General features: G+C 41.2%; 1 long non-coding RNA gene across 1 annotated transcript in view; it reads left to right on the top strand.

Annotated features, from left to right (window-relative positions):
• Nucleotides 1–22604, top strand: part of LOC110257625 — a 136625-nt gene that overhangs the window by 90174 nt on the left and 23847 nt on the right. The window lies entirely within an intron of this gene.

A 22604-nucleotide genomic window follows, 5' to 3' on the forward strand; every position in this document is an offset into this window, starting at 1 on the left:
TTAAGAACAAGTTGAGCTTTGCTCAAGCCATCATGCTACACTTTATCAAATATCCAATGTCTCCCTTGAGAGGTTTGCTAAGTCCTGGGGTGCTCAGTCATCCTCACTTCTGCTCTGATTTTCTGCTGTCCTTATTTGCATACCATGTCTTGCAGCTACTCGATTATGTCACCTCCACATCCCTCCAACCTCAGGAACTAGGCTCTCAGGAGTTCCCATTGTGGCTCAGTGATAACGAACCCGACTAGTGTTCTTGAGGATACGGGTTCAATCTCTGGCCTTGTTTGGTGGGTTAAGGATCTGCATTGTTGTGGCTGCAGTGTAGGCAGCAGCTGCAGCTCCAATTCAACCCCTAGCCTGGGGCCTTCCATATGCCACACCTGCAGCCCTAAAAAAGCCAAAAAGAAAAAAAAAAAAAAAAAAAAAAGAAGAAGAAGAAGAACTAGGCTCTTGCATCTTTCCATTCATCCCTGTGTCATCCACTGCTCTCTCCCTCTCTCCCTGCTGTCCTAGTCCAACGATACTACAGTACCTTCAAACTTGAAACCCCTCAGCTTTCTGTCCTGCTCCAGTGACTGGCTACTGGCTTAATTCCATACTCCCATTCCCTTAAAATACTTCAAATTTGTCTGTACTCCATGTCTCCACTTCCTTACATCCCATTTTTGCAATTTAAATATACAGGTATATTTATATATATATATATATATATATCAGAATAACAGATGCATATAGTTTAAAGAAACTAAATAGCTGGTCTTCTCACTGGCGCACCCCCAAATGTCAGTGTCTAAGGTTCAGGTGCTCGGGTTTTTTGAGAACATGGTGATAACCCTGTGTCTGAGGCAGGGCAGTGGGATAATGTCTGCTTGGCAGTGATCTGGAAACGGGCTGCAGACTGAAAATCTCTGTTCCATTTGTAGGCGGGCACCAAACCCCCCTTGTTGTTTTTGGCCCCCCAGTTCACCTAGTGTTCCTTATTTTACAGTCTCTCTGGTCTTATTTCTTCAGAAACAAAACTCTTCCCTTCTTCTATGGTGTGTGTTTGGGGAGGCTAGGCTTGTCATCCGACTGTGCCGAAAGTGGAAAGGAACCAGGGCAGGGGAGAGCCTAAGTATTCTCTGAAAGGAAATTCAGACAAGTCCCATGCACTTACTTGGAAAAGCAAAAGGAAGAGTCCTCTGCTGTTATTTGGAACCCCAGTGCCTGAGCAGGGACCCAGGGCTGCTGTCTGTGAAGGTGTTGCCGCCGCCGCCGAGGTCTCTGCCAAATACTGGAGGAGATGCGCCTTCTCCTCTCCCTCTGCCTCCTAATCTCCTGCTTGCCAAATCCCCACTGGCAGAATCTTCCCTTTGTTCTCCTGTCCTTCCAATAACTTTATAACAAATGCCTTGTGTTACAGTTTCCGTGTTTAAATATCCTGGAGTGGTTTCCATGTTCCTGAGTGGATACTGACATTCACACCTGGCCCCTTGTCTGTAACCTGTACCAGGGTACTAGTCTTCACAGGACTTGGTGCTCTCAGAAATGATCTTGCTAACTTTTTGCGTATTACCTTTTCCCTCCACTCGAAGGCAAGGATTCAGGGAGCAGGCATCTCCGACTGCCTTATTCACCTCTTTGTCATGAGTTATCTAGACGAAAACCTGCTTCACAGCAGACGTTCAATAAATATGAACACATGAAAATGAGACCTAGACACTTCTCTTGGTTTCCATTAAAAAATATATATATCATTAGAATTCCTTTGGGTCATACAGATGTTACTGACAGTTGGGAGAAATGGGGGAAGTTTACAGCTAAGAGTCAGGATCCACTTTTGCCTTTGGGACACAGCACTATTCCCTCGCTAGTCTCTCCAATCCCCTCACCTCCACTTCCCTGTGGCACGCGCCTACCAGCACCCATCCCTCCAGGCAGAGCAGTCTCCGTCTTCCTTGCTCCTACAACTCAGCTCAGCTCAGGGCTCCCCTTTGTATATCCACACACTTATCAGGGTTCCCCTCACAGAGACGGCTGCTCGGAGCACCCCGCCCTCTCTGCCAGGCGAAGGCAACTGCAGACTGTGTTTGTCTTCCCCCCGTATGAGCTATTCTTCCCTTAGAAGGCAAAACACCTATGATGTGTTCTGGTCTAAAATACCTTTTTTTAAAAAGTAGATATTAGGTAGCTATTAAATTAGGCAGGCATCCTCAGATACAGAGGGCAGGGACGTATTAAGGATCATCTTCCCTCTTCTGAATCAAATGTTACATTTTAAAGCTAATAAAAAAAAATAGACATCTATAGCTCAGCTCCCTGGCTATTGTCTAGCATATGGATGCAAATGAAAGAAGTAAGCGGGTCCATGATGCGCCCTGGGTGCCCACCGCCTTCTGGTTTAACAAAGATAATCTTCCAATTCGAACCACTTCTGAAGTCAGAAAAATAAAACTTAACCAAGTGTGTGAGTAAGTGTGTATGGTGAATCCTGATAGAACAGGTGCAATTCCATACATAATTTGGATGCACATTTGCTGAGTTCACGAACTTGGGGAGTCACCTCCGACAAGGTCAGAGTCACTAGCTCCCTGAGCGCTGAGAACCAATCACAGGGCTGGCCACTGCCAAGAGCAGCTGGGAGGCCTGAGGCATAAGTTGGCAGAGGTGATGGAAAGGGATGGAAGCTAGAAACCGGCTAGAGTATAGGAGAGAAAAATAGAAAAGAAAATAAGGATGTTTGAATCCCATCAGTAATAGCCTCAGGTACATTTTGCTGTCTTAGCTGCGTGAGTCAGCCTGGCCGGAAATAATCTAAAAAAGGCACTGGCGGAGCTGGCTGCAGAGTGCGTATTTTGGGTCCGCTGCCCTGCCCACGCAGGAGCTGGCAACTCTGCAGCTGTGCTTTCTTTCTCAGGAGGCACAGGCTGCTGGCGCCTTCCAGGGTCGAGTTAAAGCCACTCATCTCAGAGGTCTGGGAAAAGGAGCGAAGTCATTACTTTATTTGCATGATCGCCATTTCGCCTCTTCCTCATCGCTTCCTAAAATGAGAGTGGAACATTAACTAGAAAATGTTGTTAATCAAACTAAAGTGTCTTGCTTAGCCAAGGAAACGGGGTAAATGAGCTGCTGCTGTAATCAAGTTCCAGTTCTTATCTAAAGAAAGGAAAGGGCCCCCCGACGAAGTATAGGTTATAAGTGGGGGCAAGTCTCCCCCTAGTGGACAAATGGCATCACGTTGCATTTGGAAAGATTGTGCCTGGTTGGTGTGAAACAAAAACTCATGCAGAAGAACCCGAAAAGAAGCAGGAAAACGGAGTCGAAAATGTGTTATTATGACATGTATTTCAGCCTTTATTTCTAAGGGGTTCTTCTTAGTGGAAAAGCAGAACTGGAGATTTTACTCATCATTCGTGGATTTTCGCCCTTGGGGTGTTGGTTATGATGTCAGCTGAGTGTGACTCCATGTCTCACTGTTAAGGAAGAATAAGCAGATAAAATGCCATTTTCTAGGACTGGTTTTGAAAAGCCTAAGTCACTTCTGAGGAGATACTGTGTTTGGAGACAAACCAGGAAGGTTCATGGTAAAAATGCGTGATTGGAGAAAGAAGATTCTTTTTACTGATAAAGTGAGTGAGGTCCAATGTCTTTACCCCTTGAACTGTGGCATATCTGAATTTCATCAGGCTGACAGTGCCTTATGGGGTATTCTTATATTAGCATCTATTTTAAAAAAGTATCTCTGCATGTACTTACATATTTATTTGTCTTTTTTTAGGGCTACACCTGTGGCATATGGAGGTTCCCAGGCTAGGGGTCGAATCAGAGCTACAGCTGCCAGCCTACACCACAGACACAGTAATGCCAGATGCATGCCACATCTGTGACCCTAGACCACAGCTCACAGCAGCTCCGGATCCTCAACGCACTGAGCAGGGCCAGGGATAGAACCTGCGTCCTCATGGCTGCTAGTCAGGTTCGTTTCCACTGAGCCATGACAGGAACTCCTGTATTAGCATCTTCTGCCAACTCTACCCATGTTTGAAGCTGCAGCCACAGCCCTTTGTTCTTCCAAAAAGACAGCTTGAGACCAAGCTTGACCTTCCTCAGTCTACTCAAGCTATTCTTGGCTTTCAGTAGGAAAACTTGAACTGATCTCAAAAGAGTTTTAAGGATCCTGATATATATATATCTGTATGTACCCATATGTACATGTGCGTATGTACTTGTGTGTGTGTGTGTGTGTGTGTGTCCTTCCAGATAAAAGTTTACATACTGGAAATTCATCAGATTTTTGAAGTACCTGTGACCTAAGAAACAGCATAAAACTACTTAGGAAAAATCTCATTCCACTCCACTGAAAAAATAAGCCACAGCAGCGATGGAGTACCTGCGGTGTGGAGTCAGAATGCCTAAATTCAAATTCAACTGAGATTCTTTAGGAAAGTAATTTAATCTCTCCAAATCTTAGTTTCTTCTTTTGTAAAATGGGAATAATAAGAAGAGTACTTATTGAATTAGTGCAAGGATTAAATGATATAATGTATGCAATGCACTTAGCCACTCAATACATACTAATTGCTCAATAAAGGTTGGCCTTCATTATTATGACAGACTTTAAACATGTGCAGAATGTTAGGCTCATTGAAATCCCACCATGTGCATTATGCATTTTCCAATCATTTTGAAAATTTCTGAATGAAGTAGAAAGATAATTTTTGTCTTCTGCTAAGACATAACACTGATAAGAAAGTGTTAATTTCTTTGAAACAACCTAAGTATGCCTCTATCCAGGATGATGAATTAGATCATAGAATTATATAATTTTAGCAAGTAGAGATCTGAATCATTATCTAATCATATCTCCTTCAAAGATACTATATAGATAAAATAATCAAGATGCACTTTGAAAAATGGCTTGTTCAGGTCATTCTGATGTTGTGACTACAATCCAGGACCTTAACTTTTAATTCTGAGCTGGTGTTACCACAGCCCTCAGAGGCCTTTTAGCACCCTTTCCTCCTGTTTCAGAAGGTTCTCAAAGGTCTATAAAAGAAAAGATTGAGAATGGCTGTCCTGTGGGAATCATCACCATCCATCAGGACTCTGCTCAGATCCTTGGCTTCTTGAACCTTCTGGCTCAAACCCAGTTTTCATGTGTGTTCCCCCCCCCCCCGCCCCACCAGGAATTCTGTGTATCACAGTCTTCTTATTGTTTATCTTAGTCTCGTGATGCTTGTCACATTATGTCTTGCTTTTTGTCCCATTATAGTATAAACTTCTTGAAGACGGGAGCGATGACCTTGTGTCTTATAGAATCTGACAAAATAATGTTTCACGATGGAAAGGATAGAAGGTACAAAGGGATTGAAAGGGCTTCTATGTCACTGATCAACTGGAATCTGAAAAACTCCAGAACCCAAGAAAAGTTCATTGCTCACTCCTGACGCTTTTCCTGGAGTCATCTGGGAGCAATAGGAACTGGAATCGCTGGTGATCAGGGCCAATGGCACAGAAAGGTGAGCTATAAGAAAAAAACTCAAGATCAATTCACAGCTTGGGGATGGTGCTCTAAAACTTCAAAAGGGCAAAAGATGAGAGTCAAGCCTGTCAAATAGAATGTATGGCAGGAACGTGTTTATGAGAGCATCGCAAAAACTTGGCTCCTAGGCTTTGATCCTAGATCCAAACCCCAAGTGAAAGAACAGAGCAGACTGACTGCCAGGCGTGGCCCATACATCTGAGATTGGACAGAAACTGAAGCAGGGGGTAAAATCCCTGGCTTTGAAGATTAGAAGCCCAGGGGCGAAAGTCAGGTTGGATCCTAGGTTCCCCAGTGTTGTGTTGTGCTGTTTCTCAGTCTTTCCTCCTTATTGCACCTCAAATTAGACCACGATAGGTGAGACATGGCCACACTCTGCCAGTGCAACAACCTGACGTCACATTATTCTTTGACTCCTCTGAAAGAATACTCAGAAAAGGAGCCCCAAAGCCTTTGCGTGTCTGGAAAGAGGATCTGTAGGTTTCATGAGATTCTCCGAGGTGTCTGTGACTGCTAAGAGGTGAATGGTGGTTGCTTTAGGCTTTCCAGTCTTCCCAGCCCCCCAAACCCTCCCAGGGGAGTCCTGTACCCTTTTGAGTTCTCTCCAAGAACAACAACTCTTTTGAATCCATTCATTCCCTGAACAGTCTTCCCTTGTATCATAGACCAGGACACCAGTCTCTCGGGAAGGGTTTCCTGAAAGTGTTGCAAATCCAATGCTATCAGAAAAGGATGCTGGGAGTTCCTACTGAGGCACAATGGGATCTGCAGCATCTCTGAAGCACCAGGACACAGGTTCAATCCCCAGCCTGGCACAGTGGGTTAAAGGGTCTGGTGTTGGTCGCAGCTCTGGCTCAGATCCAGTCCTTGGCCTTGGAACTCCATATGCCACGGAGCAGCCAAAAAAGAAAAAAAAAGAAAAGGATTCTATGTCTGGAGAGCCACACTTCCCGTAAATCCTAAAGGAGCCTAAGTAATCCCTAAGCCAAGAGAAACTGATGAAGCAAACGTATTGACTCCAAAGTGTTCTTTGACTCAGTAGACGGTAGCTTCAGGAACAGGGGGAGGGGTAACGTGTAGACGGATAATCTTAGGATATTTAAATAGCAATTTATTCCTTCTCAAGTCAGGTTCAGATCTTGATAGATGGCAGAAGCAACTTACCTCATTTTATCTTTAAATTATTTGGAGACCTGCTTTTCAGTAGCTGGAGAAAGATGGGTCACGTGTTTGTCTTTTTGACCAAAGAAACTCACATCCCAGAACAAAAGGACCTCATCAAAATTGGGCTGCTCAAAGACAGAGACTGTGTTGTTTGAGGTTCTGGGGTTAATTAAACACTTCAAGTTAACTGGAAGTAGCAAGTGAGGGGACAATTCATTTTTCATGAGATTTAGATCTCTTCTAACCTGTAGTAAATTGCGGATGTTACTCCAGCACCCAGGTTCCAAGAGTAATAATGGAAGGGATTGGCTTAAACGCTACTGAGGTTTTCATGCTCAAATGAGCAGCTTTTGAAAATGGGGCATTTGAGTCCCCTCCTGTGTTGGATGCCCAAATCAGCAACATCACTCTTCCAGCCATCTAGACTCCTGCTCAAAATCTGTGTCTCACTGAAGAAGCAAAGTGTCAGGGGAAACCGAAGACCTGAGAAGAGACAGCATCTCAGAGGACACTGATGTGGATAGTGTGATGCCCGAGAGAGACACGGCCGGTCGCCTGCCTAATAGCCATGACCTCTTCTTCTTTATTATCAGACATTCATTTTGCCAGGAAATGCTTAAAGAAAAAAGTTACATTTTCCAAACTTGTTCAAGCTAAAAATGGCTCTGTGACACAATTCAGGCCTCTGAGATGTAAGCAGAAGTTGAGAAATTTTCCCCAAAGGTGCTGAGTCAGCTACTGTGTGCCTCTGACCTTTGCTATTTCTCTTCTTCCTTTCTGGAATGGAAACAAGATGATGAAGATGAAGCAGGTACTAGTGTCTACCAGGAAGCATGCATGGGGACAGATTTCACACATAAATGACTCAGAAGCAAATAGAAATGTTTAAGCCTTTGATGGCATCATAGAACGTCAACTCAGTCCTGGACGTCTTGATTCCAGTGTTTTCATCATATGATAAAAATCTCTGATTATTATTAGTCACTAATTAATTTTCCTATACTTACAGCCAAATGCCATCCCTAGGATGCAATGCCCCTACTCTTTGGATGATTTGAGGTTCTATAAGTCTCCTGAAACTTGGATATACATCTAAAAAGAGAGAAAAGAAAAACTATGGCTTTTCTCTCTTAACTACCAAGTTGAATTAGACTACATTTCGGGGCCTCGGTGAGATGCAGACTCAAGAAAAACAGAAGAATAATTTTCACTTTAAAAGAATTTCTTTTGCATGTTTGACCATAGCTTCTGAAATTCAGAAAAGCACAGGATAAGAAACAGCTTAAATACAGTATCAGACAATGAGGTTGTTTAAGTTCATCCACTTTCACATCGAGGAGGAGAACCTTACTTCCTCCCTCCGCCCCAGTTACCCCTCTTCACTACTGGCTTTTACTCTCTCTCCTAAGATCTTTTTTTTGCTTCTTTTATCTCCATGCCCCAGGGTCATAAATCCCCCTCATATTGGCTGACCAGGGGAAACATTCAAGATTCCTGTTAATTTGTTAAGTAGAGCAGCTTAGCCTCCAGTGTTTCCTCCTCTCCCATTGCTGTCATTTCATAGCAAAAGAATTATGAATGTTTTCCTGAACTAAATGAGTAGTCTCCTGGTCCTCCACTTTAGCTTTCCTTTAACAACTTCCCAAACCTCTAATTAAATGTTTAGGATGGACTTAAGCTCAAAGTATGAGAGCCTTCATCCCCACGACCACGACTGTAGGTACAAAGTGGTGCAGAAAGGCAGGAGGCCACGTTGGAATCTTTATTCTCTTCTGTTTCGAAGTAAACCCCGTGGAGCTCACCTCTTTCTACATAAAGAGGCTTTCACCTCTTTATGTAGACTCTGCACAAGGAGCCCCAAAAGTTTAAAGGGGAGCAGAGTTTAAAGGGTAAGCTATTTGAGCTCAACTCACCACCTTAGCAGCAGGAACCAGGGTTCTCCCTCGTATCTTCCTGGGCACTATGGTCCTTTCTCTGTCTCAGTTTTCCACATCACCAGTGGCTCCTGGCTCAAGCATGATCTAGCCCCTGCCCTATGTTAGTGATACTCCAGTTTCCTCTGTCTTCATGGTCAGAGCTCCTCTTCCTATTGAAGTAGCCAGTGGCCTGAAAGCCATTGTCATTGGACTGGGTCCATCTGAGTCCCATATTTCCCTCCTAGCCACCGTACATGTGTCTCCCGGGCCACGTCCTCCTCAAGAAGTGTTCCTTGATAAAGCGTCAGATCAGAGCTGCTACAGGGGCTCTTTTACCTTGTCCTGTCCCTAAAAACACACACACACACACAAGTGCAGAAAGGAGGGATGTCCTGCTCCAGGTTGATCACTGCACATCTTGGATCAGGTTACCTCCCTCCCTATCTCTTCCCAGGAAGTATTGCCAAATCTTTGCCATGCCTGTCTCCACTGGAAGCCAGTGTAACCAAAAGGTTAAGACCATGGGCTTAGGAGTTCTTAAAGCTGGGTTCAAATCCCAAATTGCTGCTATTTAGCTGAGCGACTATGACAAAGTCCCTTAACCTTTTTGAACCTCAGTTATGTTATCTTAAGAATGGGATTAGGAGTTCCCGTCGTGGCGCAGTGGTTAGCGAATCCGACTAGGAACCATGAGGTTTCGGGTTCGGTCCCTGCCCTTGCTCAGTGGGTTAACGATCCGGCGTTGCCGTGAGCTGTGGTGTAGGTTGCAGACGCGGCTCGGATCCCGCGTTGCTGTGGCTCTGGCGTAGGCCGGTGGCTACAGCTCCAATTCGACCCCTAGCCTGGGAACCTCCATATGCCGTGGGAGCGGCCCAAGAAATAGCAACAACAACAACAACAAAAAAGACAAAAAAAAAAAAAAAAAAAAAAAAAGAATGGAATTAATGATTATCCGCATGATGTTTTAAAGAATCATACAGGGTGATATATGTTTAGTACTTAGTGCTAAAGCTGATACTTGATAAATGCTTGGTAAATTGGTGCTTCCAATGATGGATTTATTCCTTTTGCCTCTAACTGTACTTAGGGGCTGAAAAGCCAACAAGTTTCTTTATTTAGCTATTTGCATCTAGTGGCCTCTCTGATGTGTTTCCTCTGCTTTTTCCACCAGGATATTAAACAAAAAAATATATTACACTCTGACCTTTTCTCCAGAGGGGACTAGTTCTCCCCAGCAGGGTAGCTCCTGAGGCTCCTTCTGTCCCCTCCTCCGTTCTCTGTCTCCTGGCCCCTCTCACCACAGGGTCCAACACAACATGCAATGTTTTTATGTTTTTTTGTTTTTTTTTAATGAGGTCAACTCGGGAATATGGGGGCTTGCTCCATACTACCCCTAACCAAGTTAGAATTAGTGAGTTAAAGAGATGAGCCCAGAAAGACGGAAAGGAGTTATATGCATATGGTCTTGAAGGTGTTAGTAAAGGGTTTAACTTTATTGTAAATATAAAAAGTGTTAGAGATTTAAAGAAAGACGGTGAGATGATCTGGTTAAGGTCATCCTCACTGCTTTGTGGAGAATTAGCTGGAGTGACACAGAGTGGAAACACAGACAGTTTAGTGACAGTAGTCTAGAAAAGAGATGATGTGTTACACTCACACACACATATTAATATGTGTATACAGATATACATACCTACATAAAAATAACTATGTATTAATGTGTTTCTGATTACTTTAAGTGAAATGGCCACCGTATGGCACCTTCATGTTATTTTTTTTTTGAAACAATTATTTTTCTCATCTATTCTGGAAAAATTCCTTTTGACAGGTATATAGTACTTCATTGAATGGATATGTCACCATTTATTGCACTAATTTGTTGGTGTGAGTAATTTTTTTTTAAATTTTTATTGTTAAAGATTCCACTTTGAATATCATCTTTGCCAAGAATTTGTTGAGCATGTCTCTGATTATTTCTTTAGAGTTAACTATTTGAAATGGGAATCTTTGAAGTGGTGAAACATTTTCTTTTTGAAGGCTTTGATATAGAATGTCAAACTCACCTTCTCAGTGGTTTACCTAATTTGACATTTTACCCAAGTCAAAAGTATATGTTGGTGCCTATTTCCACAAACTGTCCCCTTATAATTTGAATTTGCCAAGTTCATGGATGGAAATATCACAGTTATTTTAATGAGTATATTCTCTGAATATTAAACTAAATCTACATAGTGTCCCTTGTGTTTACTTTTCTGTTGAATAGAGCAGAGAGTTAAGGAGGATGAAGATTCCTTAAATTATAGATAAAAGAATGTCAATTACATATAAAAACTTGCCCCGCTCAGTAAGTTTATTACTGTGGTTTATTAAGTTATTTCTTAGGTCTATGTGAAATGTTAGTTGCTGCATGCTGTCTGACTTGCTGAGCAAGTTTGCAATGATTGTAAGTAAAAGTAAATACTTTGAAAGTTGATTTGAGTTGCTACCTGATGTGTGAAACATGATGCTTAACAAATGGTCCCAGGAGAGTCTTGCTAATCCCATGCAGCCTTACTGTAAAATTAAATGAACAATCAGGGTTTATGGCTCTTTAGTGAAGGAAGGGAACTCAAATTGGCAGGTAATCCACATAAGTCAGGAAGCAGTGTCTCCAAGAGACATGCTTTAGAAAACGGCTCACAAAGGCCATTCTTTACAACAGTACCAGGATTGAATGAATTTGGTCATGAAGCCATACAGTCTAAATCTTCACTTAAAACATGTATCTGTGGCTTGCTGCCGGTAGGAAGAAAGGAGTCATGCTCACTTTTAATTGGCAAAATACGAAAAAATGTAAGAATTTATGCTGTACAACAGAAATTGGCACAACACTACAAATCAACTATACTTTAATAAAAAATAAAGGAGTTCCCATTGTGGCTCAGCGGTAGCATCCATGAGGATGTGGGTTCATCCCTGGCCTCAGGTTAAGGATCTGGCATTGCTGTGAGCTGTGCTGTAGTTTGCAGATGTGGCTCAGATCCCGAGTTACTGTGGCTGTGGTGTAGTTCCCATAGCCCGGGACCTTCCATATATGCCGCAGGTGCGGGCCCTGAAAAGCAAAAAATTAAAAATTTAAAAAATTTTAAAAGAGAAAAGAATAATTTAGAGAGAGAGCATATCAGTTAGTGGATATAAAAATTGAGACCCTAGAAATGAAATAAGTGAACAGATTAGTAGATTTTATTTTGAAGTTTACTACTGGGCTTTATTGACTCAAATAGGTACACCATTCAGTGAAGTTCCAACTTAGAGTCTGAATAGCTTTGTTTTTAATCCTGCCCAACCTAAATTGAAGCAGGAATGGGATTGGTAGACATGTTTCTTTAATGAACACAGGAAAGGTGAAAATTTATTTTCTCATCCATTTTTCTTTTTCTTTATCTTTTATTTTTTTTCTTTTTTCTTTTTTTTTTTTTTTTTTGGTCTTTTTAGGGCCTTGTCTACAGCATATGGAAATTTCCAGACTAGTGGTCAAATCAGAGCTGCGGCTGCGCCAGCCTGTACTACAACCACAGCAGTGTGGGATCCAGGTCACATCTGCAGCCTACACTGCAGCTCACAGCAATACTAAATCCTTTAACCCACTGAGCGTAGCAAGGGATTGAACCTGCATCCTCGTGGATACTAGTCGCGTTTGTTACCTCTATGCCACAATGAGAACTTCCATTTTTCTTCATTGAATTCTGTGACCTTGAAAACAGAACAGCTCAAATTACATATTTTTTTTATTCCTTCACTTACTAGAGAATCATGGTCTTGGGACCCTAGATAGTCCTGGGTTAGGAGTCAGCCTCAAATCTCAGCCATTGACACTTTACACCAAGTCACTGTGCTTTTGAGGACATCATTTAAGCAGTGTTTTGTCTTTTGGTTTTTTTTTTAGGCCTGCACCAGGAGCATATGGAGGTCCCCAGGCTGGGGGTCAAATCAGTTGTAGCCATCAGCCTGCAGCACAGCCGCAGCAACACCAGATCAGAGCCACGTCTGCAACCTACACCACAGCTCATGGCAATGCCGGATCCTTAACCCACTGAGCGAGGCCAGGGATCCAACCTGTGTCCTCATGGATGCCAGTCAGATTCACTGTCATAGGAAAGTGCATTGTACTGGGATTTTTGATCTATTCTGTCCCAAGGGGAATGTAATACTCCAGAAGGATGGAGCCTTCGAGCAAAAGAAAAAAAAAAAAAGGAAAAAGAATATTTATTAAGCACCTTCTATGTACCAGGCCCTCAACTAGTGTTTCACATTTTTTAAATTTATTTTTTATTGAAGTATAGTTGATTTACAATGTTGTGTTAATTTCTGTTTAGTGGATTTACAATGTTGTATTAATTTTTGCTGTACAGCAGTGTAATTCAGTTTTATATATATATATATATATATATATATATATATATATATATCTCCAATCTATATGTAGTAGTCTGCATCCACTAACCCTAAATTCCCAATTCATCCTTCCCCCAGCCCCCTCACCCTTGGAAACCACACGTCTGTCCTCTATGCCTGTGAGTCTGTTTCTGTTTCATGGATAGTTCATTTGTGTCATATTTTAGATTCCATATGTGAGTGATATTATATGGTATTTGTCTTTCTCTTTCTGACTTTTTTTTACTAAGTATGATAATTTCTAGTTGCATACGTGTTGCTGCAGATGGCATTATTTCATTCTTTTTTATGGCTGAGTCATTTCCATTGTATGTCATGTACCACATCTTCTTTATCCATTCCTCTGTCAATGGACGTATTTAGGTTGTTTCTGTCTTGGTTATTGTGAATAGTGCTGCTATGAACATAGGGGTGGATTTATCTTTTTGAATTATAGTTTTTCCTGGATGTATGCCCAGGAGTGGGATTGCTGGATCATATGAAAGTTCTATATTTTTTTTAAGTCTTTTAAGAAAACTCCATATAATTCTCTATAGTGGCTGCACCAATTTACATTCTTGCCAACAGTAGGGAAGGGTTTCCTTTTCCCCATACCCTCTCCAGAATTTGTTATTTGTAGTTATTAATGATGGCCATTCTGACTAATGTGAGATGGTACCTCGTTGTAAGTTTAATTTGCATTTCTCTAATAATTAGCAATGTTGAGCATTTTTTCATGTGCCTATAGCCCATCTGCATGTCTTTGAATAAATGTCTATTTAGGTCTTCTGCCCATTTTTTGGTTGGGTTGTTTGTTTTTTTGTTGTTGAGTCCTCTGAGCTATTTGTGCAGTTTGGAAATTAACCCTTTGTTGGGCGTATCATTTGCAAATATTTTCTCCCAATCCATAGGTTGTCTTTTTGTTTTTGTGTTTTTTTATGGTTTTCTTTGCTGTGCAAACGCTGATAAGCTTGATTAGGTCCCATTTGTCAGTGCCCCACATGTTTTGTTTCTGGGATAGATACGGATATCCCTATTTTTCTGATGAAGAAACGGGCTCAGAAAAATTAAGGAGCAGGTCCAAGGCCCCCAGCCAGAAGTGCATTTAGATCTCTGTGCGAACTTTCCATTGCTCTTTGATATTATGGATTTATGGAAACGTCTCCTTTCACTCAGGGGGGCAGAGAGGGGAGCAGGAAAGGATAACCTACCCAAGCCTGGGAGTCTTGACACTCCATTTGACCCTACTTCTATCATGTGCAGGTGAAGACACAGAGGCCCAGAGATTTCGACTGAGTGCCCTGGAAGCAGGGACTGAGATGGGGATTTGTGTAAGGAAATGAGGAAGCAGACAAGGCAGGGGAGGAAGCTAAGCATAGATGTAGTTTGGGCCTCCACAGCCAACAGCCAGCCCCAGCTTCCATCCGTTTTCAATACCCCAGCCCCAGTCCACCTTCCTTGGCTGGCACCATGTAGAGTGGGGATGGGCCATCTTCACCCAGCCCTGGCCAAAATCCTGACCCAAAGTATCATGGCCAGTGTCATGGGTTTTGTCCTCAGACAGCCACTAAGTTTGAGGGTGGCTCTTTGGCAGCAATAGATTACTGGAACATGTCCAAAATCTATATCTGAAGGAGGAAGAACATTCTTTAAACAAAATCTGACTAGTCTATCTAGCAAAAATGTATATATCCTGGGGGGGGGGAGAGATAAGTTAGATTCACTGAGAGGTAAGATGTTGGACCTGGCCTGGTCCTTAAAAACTTCAGCCTTGAAGTTCTCTGGTAGCTCAAGAGATTAAGGATCCAGTGTTGTCACTGATGTGGCTCTGATTGCTGCCAGGTTTGATCCCTGGCCCAGGCATTTCTGCATGCAGGCCATGGATACAACAACAACAATAAAAAGCTGCAGCTTCAACTTCACTGGGAGCAAATCTTATACTTTTGTATTGTTTCAGTCACTTTTCCTGAAATTCAGTTTCTAGGAAAAGAGCACTAGTTAGGCTTTACCAGGGTTTTAGGTCTACCTCTTGCCCAAGAATGAGTACTGGACAATCAAATGTTTGGTCCTGGGAACTTGAACCTCAAATGGTGTGACACGGGGGCTACATGCTCCTTTATGGGTGCATTCTGAGGGGATCAGCCGTTCCATCCTCCTCCTCTGAACCTCGACTCTTCCTAGGTCTTCTTTCTGAAACCTGGTTATGCAACTTCTTTGTAGATTCCAATTCTATCTTTCAGTTAATTCCTTTGGTGCTTGCAACCAAAGAGCCTTAATTAATACATAAATATTGAGAGGACATAGCCTCAGAATATAGCTTTAATTTAGCAAATGAGGAAACTGAGGCCTCGCGAGGTTTGATTTCATTGCTCCAGGTATATAGCCAGAATCAAAGACCACGCTTCCTGACTTTCCGCCCAGCGCCTTTCTTCTGCTCCAAAGGAGAGGCAGGACTTGGGGCAGCATTTCCATTTTTCAGATGGAGACAACAAAGTCAAGGTCCATAGATCTAGAATGTTACTTTCCTCAGGAATCACTGGAAGCCCTAAACCATGAGATGGCAAAATTTAGTACTAAAGCCATTCAATATTTTGTTTCCTCTAAGGAGATGCTTCATATGTGACTAAAAAAATCTAAACTACTCACCAAGTTGAGTAATAACATTATGTTTGAATCAATAGCCAAGAAATACACTTACCCATCCCCAATCCACGTCAAAAAATTAATGAGAAATTAACTTACAAGAAATGAGTTAATTGGGAAAAGTATTTGTCCTACTTAGTAGAAGTTCTTAGTTGAGAGACAAAGGCCCTAGAGCACATTGATGAGATGCCCTTAAAACCTATATACTAAAATGATTCATATTTTTAAACTTTGAATTCAAATCTGTAGATGTTATTCATGAATTTACTTGACTTAGTCCCTCAGCTTATGCTTTCTTTCTGCCTCTCTCACTCTCTCTCTCTCTTCCCTAGATTACACGTGTGTTTCTCTATTTTCTCTGTTGAAAGGAACTTTCCCCTTTATTTCTCCTTTATTTTTCAAGAAGATATCCTTCAAACTGGAGATATATCCCCATTTTACACAACATGTATCAGTGTCTACTGTAGCACACTCCTTATATTTTTCTAGATTCTAGCTGTATTTGTTTTTCATTTATGAACTTTGATGATACTCTCATTCCGGCAGTTAAATGCTGTTCTGTGCTCTCAGTTTCAAGATTAGGTTTTCACTGATGGCAGTAAATCTTTTCCCCATCTTTTCTATGCTGCATAGTTCATACAGTGTTGTAAGACAAGAGATTGGTTTTCATTCATTCATTTCTTCAACAAATATTGACGAAGAACTTTCTATAAGTGAGAACCAGTACCTAGCTTAGAACTACCGAAATGCATAGGATGCCATCCCTGGCCTGAAGAAGTAACTGAATCAGTGAATCCACTTTTCAGTCTTTAGCTATCCCCATGTCCTATTCCTGAAAAGGGAATTAAATTGAAGAGGGTGAATCACCTCCAAGTCATACAGTCTAAGAAGAAAGTCACAGAACCTGGACAATAGCAGGTGAAAAGACTCAGTGTCCTTGAACACTGTAGAGACTGACAAAGCTGGGCTGGGAATCTGAATCTGAAAACCTGAACTTTGGTTCAGTTCTGCCAAGACTAGTTTTGTGATGCTCAGTCACCCTAAACTTTGGTATCTGAAAAACTGAGAAGATGAATGAGATACTCTCTAAGTTTGCCTTCAATTCTAAAATTCTATGGACAGAGAAGAAGATAAAATTCCTCCATTTTCTAACCAGAAAAAAAAAAAAAGAGAATGAAATTAGGAAAATTAAAATTAAGGTTTCCCTTAGAAAAAGCTTAATGGAAAAAGGAGTTTTTCTTAAAAGGTCAAGAGGAAGGCCTCCTTAGTTAAACAAATTTAAAAATAAATCCTGACAAATGTTATGGCATATACTCTCAGCATCCTAACAAAGCCTTGGAAAACAAGAAAGTCAAGGAGGGAAACAGATAAATGGACTTTTTTTCTTTCTGAAATATTTATCATTGTATAAAAGAATTTTGCTAGTCCCCAGAAATATACTATTCTTTGCTTATTAAACAGAATCAAAAGAAATGAAATGATGATAGAATAGATTTGCAAAGTGTTCATTTAGAGTGACACATTTACAAATAAGGCTTTTATCCCCAAACAGGACTGTAGCTTCAAGACATCAAATGTGTTTGCTATTTTGTACAGCACATCAGAATGTTACGTTAACGAGACACAGGAGTGAATGCTATGTCAACGTAACGATAAGCCTGAGTGACAAAGTAATCAAATATGAGGAAAACATTTTTGGAGCAAAGTGGTAACAGCTGTGATAAGGCATGAGGTAAATTGTACAGGATCCATTTAGCTCAGGAGACTCAAGTGAGAAAAAAAAAAAAAAAAAGCAGAAGCAGGAGTTGAACATGAGCTTGCATTGTGTCAAAGTCCAAAGACAGAGGAAAACTCTCCAGACAGCAGAGGAAACATACAAGGAACCAAACTCAACGCAAGAAATCAGAGCCTGTTTGAAGTCAGGTAGGTGATTCGGATCATCGAGGTATCATACAGAGAGAATTAATGAGTCAGAACAGAGTTGGAACATGAGAGTTCCATCATGTTATTTTACTCTCTTTTTGAAAGTCAGTGTTCTTCCTTGGAAATAGGTACCGTGCTCCCCAAATGAACCTTTGTATAGCTTTGGAGGAGAGATTGAATCGGTTCCAAAGAGGCTGGAAGCAGGAAAATTAAGAGTAGATGTCCAAAAATATGGCCCCAAGTGCAGACAGCTGTGAAATAAAGCAGAGGTCTGAAAGCCTCTGACCGTAAGAAAATATATTCTCAAACGTATAAAACTCTGTTAACATATAAGTGAGACAACGGGAATGTTACCCCTTAATGGAATTGAATTCAAGTTTAAACAAACATCAAGGTGGTTAGGCTTTTTAAGTAAAGTCAGAAAATTCAAACAGATGACTCCCCCGGTAACAATATCTCAGACAGCTTATCCATACATTGTCTTTCATGTCTGCTGGCTGTGGTAACTGTTAGACTTTTCCACTTGTAAAATGGCCACCTCTGAATTGGGGTGAGATTTCGCTAAACCTTAACAAAGATGTATAAACCACATCAGGGATCTGCGATTGCATGGAGACAAGTATATGAAAAATAAAATCTTAGGCAAGGAGAGTGTGTTCTCCCTGTGCTCTGCTTTGATGGGGATTTTTTTTAAAGTAGCATGCATGGAAACCAATGCATTCTTGATGTGAGCAAAGGAAGATGATGCGAGTCCAAGGCCATGGACGGCTGGCCCAGCCAAAGCACCACCTTTGTGTGTAAAACACAGCTGCTCAATGGGTCTGGGGAAGGCGCGTGTAGAACAAGCCACCTGAAAGCATAGAAGAAAATCGCGGGGGGCGGGGGGGGGAACAATCAGAAAAAAAAAATGTATGCTGGAAGCGCACTGAAATACATTATATTTATGCTAGATTGTTTGCATTTCATGAAGCTTGCTCTGGAAGCTGTCACAGACATCATCTATACAAGTAAACTGAGGTTTGGAGAGAGTTTTAAGTTTACCAACACTGCCTCAGCTGGAAAGGAAATTTGCACCCAGAGCTTCTGGTGCCAAGTCTAGTGCCCTATCCATTCTTTTGCCTTCTTTCTGTCTTCATCCAATGGAGTATGCAGAGGAGGAGGGTTGGGACATCATTCAAGGAATTTGCACACTAAAGTAGCCAAAGTTACTTGCTATAGAATTTGTGTAATCATAGCTGAAGAAGTCTTGAGCTTCTTACATCCAGAAATGTACATGTTGAGGCAGGCAGAGGCATAAGCAAGAGTTGTCTCCATGCTCCACCCAGGTGGATAAGAAAGGAAAAGAAAGAAAAAGTAACATTTATTGAACATCAACTATGTGCCAGACACAGAGCTAAGTGCTTCCCATATTACTTATTTTAATTCCACCCTGAGAAGTAGGCCTTCGAGGTCTCATGTTAGAGCTGGGGAAACAGAGAAGTCTAGAAATATTCCCAACATTAACCAGCTAGGAGGGAGTGGAAACAGGAGCTGGAAACAAATGGGTCTGACTTCAATATTCCATCTGACATGATGTAGCTTCACAACATGCATATTTAAGAGGAACTGGCTACAGAATGCTTCCACCGACCGAATTTCACTTGATCGGAAGCATAAAGCACCCTGTTCAGAGTTGGTCCCAGCCTCAGTGGAGGGGTAGGCAATCACCTCACTCTCTCTGTCTAATCAGGGATAAGAGGAAACTCTAGTTTGGAAGGAAGACTCTGGTCCCTTCTCCTGAAACCAGTATCTCGCTGAAAGAGAGAAGCAGATCGTGTCTTTTAACAGCCTTCACCTGCTCCGCCGTCGCTGTGCCACCGCAGCATGCTTGTGCTTCGTGCACACTCCCTAGGTAAGCAGCACCTGCCACACACAGATTTCAGAGTTGATTACACACAGCAGGCTGGACCCTGCAGGGAAGAGAAAACATTCCTCACTGTAGAGTGTAGTGTTCTCTCTTCAGACCACGAGGGCTGGTGCACTGGGCCCAGTGGCAGAAGAGTACCCCAAAAGGCACAGTGCTTACCAGGGTACAACCGGAGATTGCTTTCCACTGGGAGAGTGGGGGAGCGTCTAGGGAAGAAATCGCATTGAGCTTTATCCCCCCCTATGAAAATGTTAATTTAATAAATATCCCTAAAGGAGCACAGAAAGAGGCTGCTGTCCTCTCACGCCACATCCCCCCACCACATCCCCACCTCTCCTACCACACATTATAGTGTGCCCATTAATAAAACGAACTGGAGAAATGAGTCAGGGATCTGTATAGAGCAGATAAACAGATACATATTTTTCTAAAGTATGAGGCTAATTCATACGAGCTGTTCTTACAGTCTCCAAATCTGAATGACCAAACACAATAAAAATTCCTCCTTTAAATCACAGTCAAATGAAGATCAAATAAGGCAGCAACAAGAGGGAAACTTCCTTCGTTCACTAGGCTGGGGTCGGAGGAGGCATGCTGAAACAGAAATTTTAATAATTAAATAAGATCCCAAATTCCATAACATAATGCCCAGGATGCCAAGATGCAGTCAGACACCACTTGTCACACTAAGAAAAATCTCAGTTTCAATGAGAAAAGACAAGCAATAGATTGTAACACCAGGATCACATGAATGTATTATCTCACAGAGATTTTCAAGCAGCCGTGATAAACGTGTTTTAATGAACAATTACAAACACACTTGTAACAAATGAAAAAAGAAGAAAACCTCAGAAGATAAATGGAAGATATAAAGAAGAAGCAAATGGAAAATTTAGATGTGACTAATATAATAACTAAAATGAAAAACTTGACAGATGAGCTCAATAATAGAACAAAAAGAAAAGAAGAAAGAATTGGTGAATTGGAAGATAGAACAATAAAAATTGCCCAGACTGAATAACAGAGAAAAAAAATTGATGGAAATAAAATAGTCTTTGGCTATAACAAAAGATCTAATATTTGTGTTATCAGGGTCCCAGAAGAAGAGAAGGAAAAGGATGGGACTGACAAAAATATTCAAAGAAATGAGTAAAAATTTCTCAAATTTAGCAAACTACATAAACCTAGATTTAAACAAGTAGTGCAACCCAGTGAAGATGAATTCAAAGAAATGCACACCAAGACTCATTATAATCAAACTTCTAAAAACTAAACACAGAAAAATCTTGAAAGCAAAGAGAAAGAAGTGAAACTTTACCTACAGGGGAAAAACAATTCAAATAACAGCGGAGTTCTAGCAGAAATAACCAGGGAGAAGTCACACTGTAATTTGTACATGCTGAAAGAAAAGTCCTATCAATCCCAAATTCTGCATCGAGGAAAAGTATTCTTCAGACAGGAAGGAGAAATCAAGACATTCTCAGGAGTTCCCGTCGTGGCGCAGTGGTTAACGAATCTGACTAGGAACCATGAGGTTGTGGGTTCGGTCCCTGCCCTTGCTCAGTGGGTTAAGGATCCGGCGTTGCCGTGAGCTGTGGTGTAGGTTGCAGACGTGGCTCGGATCCAGCGTTGCTGTGTCTCTGGCATAGGCTGGTGACTACAGCTCCGATTCGACTCCTAGCCCAGGAACCTCCATATGCCGTGGGAGCGGCCCAAAGAAATAGCAAAAAGACAAAAAAAAAAAAAAAAAAAAAAAAAAAAAAGACATTCTCAGACGAAGGAAAACTAAGAGAATTTGACGCCTGCAGACTTACCTTAAAAAATGTAAAGAAAACGCTGAAACAAGGAACATGGAACATCAGGGAAAAAGAAAGAACAATGGAAAGAGTAAATAAGGCAAATTTCCATACACTTTCCTTCTCCTTTTGAGTTTTCTAATGTGTCATGTTTGAAGCAAAAATTGTAGCATTATTTGATGTGATTATCAGTGTATGCAGGGGAAATAGGTAAAACATTGCATTATGATTGGAAAGGGTAAAGAAACTTGAAGAGATATAAGCCTAGGAGGGAGTAGAAACAGGAGTTGGAAACAAATGGGTCTGACTTCAAGACTTCCACCTGACATGATGTAGCTTCACATGTGTATTTAAGAGGAACTGGCTACATCCCTGAGATGTCAGCAGCAGAAGCCTGTTGATAAATTATAGATGTATAACATAATACCTAGAAAAATCACTTAAAATTTTATACAAGAGATGTACTAAAATGCACTATAGATAAATTAAGATGGAATTCTAAGGAAAGGTTCAGGTAACTCACAGGAAGACAGGAAAAAGAAAAACAGAGAAAGCAACTGTCAGGCCAAATGATAAACTGATCTGTAAGAACCCTCTTGGTACATAAAATCCGACCCTCCTTTGCCTGGTGAATAGCCCCTTCACTTTATTGATTGGGTTTCCCTTGCCTGAGTAAGTTAATAAATGAAATTAATCCTCATCTGAACCCAGTCCATACCCACCCTTCACTGTCCTTAGGTCATAAGGAAAGTAATAACTCAACGTGCTCCTGGAGATCATTACAAAATTATAAAGAGAAAATTTACATAGGAAGGACTTATGTTCTATATCTAAATGGTGGGTTGGGTTAAACATTTGCTTTTATTTTGCAAAACTCATGTACATGCTGAACTGTTTAGGGGGAAGTGTATCAAATCTACAACATACTTTGAAATACATAAAAGAAAAATAGATTAAAGAAAGATAGAAGGAAAAGAAATAAATATGTGATAAAACACATGTAACCAATGTAGAATCTAGGTAGTAGGTATACATGTGTTCACAGTAAAATTTTTTTCATTGTTTCTCTATGTTTGAAAATTTGCTAAAAAATTAGTGACTGCTAATTCTTATAGGCCAGAATAAGAAACATTTATAGAAATCTCTTCTGAGAGTGCTTATCTAGGGAGGAAGAGAGTTAATTTTTAAAATCAGGTTGAAGCTGATTGTAATCCACACCAATTGATAACAATGGCCACTCAGCTATTCCCAGACCTTAAATAACAGATTTTTTTACCCTTGAGAAAGAGTACTATAGTCACAATCATAAAAAAATTACAAAG

This window comes from Sus scrofa, chromosome 18 (genome assembly GCF_000003025.6).
Source record: "Sus scrofa isolate TJ Tabasco breed Duroc chromosome 18, Sscrofa11.1, whole genome shotgun sequence".
Lineage (NCBI taxonomy): Eukaryota > Metazoa > Chordata > Mammalia > Artiodactyla > Suidae > Sus > Sus scrofa.